Genomic DNA, 3867 nt, shown 5'->3' on the forward strand with positions numbered 1-3867 from the left:
CAAGTGTGCACAAAAATCCATGAGTGACATCATAGCAAAATTGTAAGTGCTTTGGTTTGTTAAGAGTGTGAACTTAAATTGTTTAAAGTTTGAAAGCCATATTATTAATAAAGAAGTGGTAACTATTTGGGTTTCAATAAGGAACAATATCAAATGGGAAAATAGACTTTAATCCAGCCAAAGTAAAACAAAATAATAAACCAAAGGAAAATAAGGTACACTGAGTAGTCACCAATAAATTTTACACATCCTCAAGTTAACAAGTGGTACTTAGATTAATGGGATGGCAGGCCAGCTAGATCCAGTAGTAAATGTGAAATTCTGGACATACCATTGGCATAGCCAAATGTGTGCAGAAGTCTCACTGGCTGCACAAGTTACAGAAACTCAACAGCAGCAAGAGTCCCTGTTATACACTCACATGCAAAGAACAAAGAACAAATAACATCCAGGGAGGTGGTCACACTGTAGATCAGAAGTGTGAATGCAGACAGGGAATCAATGTCCACCTGGCCTTTTAAGAAAACAAGGCAGGTACGACAGGAGTGTCATCAGTCTATCCTGGTTCCTATCCTGGAAACTGGTGAGGCAATTGGTTCCTGAGGGAGTGCAGTCAGAGCCAGGTCCATAGTACCATGGGGGACGAGGAGAAAGAAGAATGGAAGGGCAGTAGTGATATGGGATTCCATTGTCAGGGGATCAGATGAGCATTTCTGTAGGATTAATAGTGATTTTGAGACGGTATTGCCTTCCTGGTATGAGTGGGTGCAGGTCATTCTTCTGATGGAGGCACAATCAGTCAGAAGTCAGACTCCACAGTGGTATCAACTTAATAGGTAGAAAGAAATGAGATCCTGAAAGAATATTTTAAGGAGTTAGGAAGGAAATTAAAATGCAGGACCTCACGTATAGTAATCTGAGGATCACTGCTAGTGGAATGCACTTGTGAGCTTAAGAACAGAAAGACTGATCAGTTTAACAGGTGGCTGGAGATCTGGTGTAGGAATAGAACCATAAAATTTCTGAAGCATTGGGAGGTATTCTGGGGTTCATGATACACATACAAACTAACACCTTAACAATAACACCATAAGACATAGGAGCATAATTAGGTCCTTCAGCTTATTGAATTTGCTCCACCATTCAATCACAGCTGATATGTTTCTCAACCTTTATTCTCCTGCCTTCTCCCTGTAACCCTCGATCCCTTCGCAATCAAGAATCTATCTACTTTTGTCTTAAATACTGAATGACTTGGCCTCCATAGCCCTCTGTAACAATTAGTTCCACAGATTAACCACTCTCTGGCTGAAGAAATCTCTCCTCAACTCAATTAAAAACACAGAAATAGAGAACACACACCAGATCATCAACACCACACTCACAGGAATCCGATTCACTAGAGAGGAAGAAAAGGACAACCAACTCCCATTCCTAGACGTGATGGTACAGAGAACACCGAACAGAGAATTCACCACAAAGGTTTACAGGAAAGCCACACACACAGACCAAGTCCTAAACTATGAAAGCAAGCACCCCAACACACACAAACGAAGTTGCATCAGGACACTATCCTCATATGGAGATGTGCTGGTATTGTTGGGGTAGCTTTAAACTAGCTTGCCAAGGTGTTGAATGTGGTGCTGGAAAAGCACAGCCGATCAGGCAGCATCCAAGAAGCAGAAGAATTGACGTTTAGAGTATAAGCTGTTCCTCAGGAATGAGGCTTATGGCCCAAGGGGGCTGAGAGATAAATGGGGGCAGGAGGGTGGCTGGGTCAGGAGGAAGGTGTTGAGAATGCGATAGGTTAGAGAGGAGGGTGGAGCGGATAGGTGGGAAGGCAGGTGGACAGGTAGGACTGTTCAGGAAGCAGATAGTTGGGAAGGAAGATGGACAGATTAGATTCTTTGCAGTGTGGAAACAGGCTGTTTGGCCCAACAGGTCCACAATGACCCTCCAAAGAGTGACCCACCTCCCTCTGACTAATGCACTGAACGCTATGGGCAATTTAGCATAGCCAATTCAACTGGCTGCAGATCTTTGGACTGTGGGAGGAAACCGGAGCACCTGGAGGAAACGCACGCAGACACAGGGAGAATGTACAAACTCCACAGGCAGTTGTCCAAGACTGGAATTGAATTCAGGTCCCTGGTGCTGTGAGGTAGCAGTGCTAACCACTGAGCTGCTGTGCTTTGACAGGTTGAACCATTCAAGAAGCAAATAAGTGGGAAGGAATCACTTTCAGCCCCACTTTCATCTATCACTTTCCCAGCAACTTTCTCCCCTCACTTATCTTGCAGTCCCCTTGGCCCATAAGCCTCATTCCTGATGAAGGGTTTATGCTTCACATGTCAACTCTCCTGCTCCTCAGATGCTGTCTGACCATCTGTATTTTTCCAGCACCGCACTCTTTGACTCTGATCTGTATCTGCAGTTCTCACTGTGTTCCAAGTGCTGTTTGGCATGGAGTGGTTCACTGTCATCAGCAAGAGGCTTCCTTGCTTATGTTTAACCTGTAGCCATGACAATGCATGAGGTTTCCCAGGACAACTCCTTCCCGACTGTTTACAACTATGTCACCACCTCAGCTGAATCTGTCCTGTTTTTATGTTCGACCCATATGGCCTCAACTGAGGAGCCTTCTAAGGTATTGTCCCTCTTTATTCCAATAACTGACTCCTTCATATATACACTGACATTACCTCCTCTTTTCCAATCAACCCTGACTCACTTAAAGGTAGTATACTTTGCGATATAAACTGCCAGTCTTGAGAGTTAAAGGACACTGGAGGATTTGCCAAGTATTACCTAGAGGGAAGGATCCACAGCTTGTCTTTCACCATGAAATACGCGGTTGGAGAGTAAAGGTTATCTATCTGTGATTTGGACTTTTCTTGGAGAATGAAGTGTATGCGTAAGAAGCATAATAAAGTATAACTTTGACAGTATGATCTTCAGACATTGTAAAAATGGGGATATTTTCTGTAGTTTGTTATAAGGGGTCTTGAAATAATGTTGAGTTCATGTAGTTTTTGATGTAGTTTGAGTGATTAGACGGTCACACGACCAGTTACTTTGTAAAAGGACCTATAGAACCTACGACGAGTGATACGGAATTTCCCTAGGTGGCCAATTATTTGTTTTAGATTCCGTGATTTTAATCTGATCGTTTGTGTTTTCTATTTTTGTTCTTAGAGGACAAGCCGCGTGTATCTCCACTGTCGCCCTTTCATAAGAGCGTGTTATTAACAATTTGCATCCGTTCCGTTAACACAGCATTAACTTCATCTGTTCCGTTAACTTCATCAGTCAAGGTTGCAAGGTCCGGATCATATGAATTACTGGTTTCCCAATGGCAAATGCCATGAAAATGAGTAACTGCTGCGAGGGGTTCAATTTCCAATTCAGTTAAGGATCAGATTGTGGAAGGCCAGTCAAAATACCAATGGGTAGCATGATAGTCTATGCCCATCAGTTTTAAATGAATTGCAAAATAGGGACCTGGAATCTGCGGTGCATTGAATTGTGTTGTTGCTTTTGTTGTATTTTGCGATTCCAGCTTCGACTCACATGTGCCAATAATAGGTCCATCAACTTTAAAACGTTGTCTGCCTCTTTCTCTAATGAGTATTTAGAGTATTGGCATTTTTCTCGGTGATCGGTCGGCGGTGTGTTTAGTGGAGGCCACGTTTGCTTCTAAATGACAATGTCCATTTGATTCAAGTCCCAGTCCGGGATTAGAAATTGAAACGGAAAATGATTTAGGGCTCATGTTTCAGTGCAACACTGGAGTAGCCCAAGACATAAACCGCACTCGCAAGAGGGTAGGGAGTTACCCTCCACAGTCCAGGCCCACAGTGTCCCCGC

This window comes from Chiloscyllium punctatum, chromosome 11, assembly GCF_047496795.1.
Source record: "Chiloscyllium punctatum isolate Juve2018m chromosome 11, sChiPun1.3, whole genome shotgun sequence".
NCBI classification, from domain to species: Eukaryota; Metazoa; Chordata; class Chondrichthyes; order Orectolobiformes; family Hemiscylliidae; genus Chiloscyllium; species Chiloscyllium punctatum.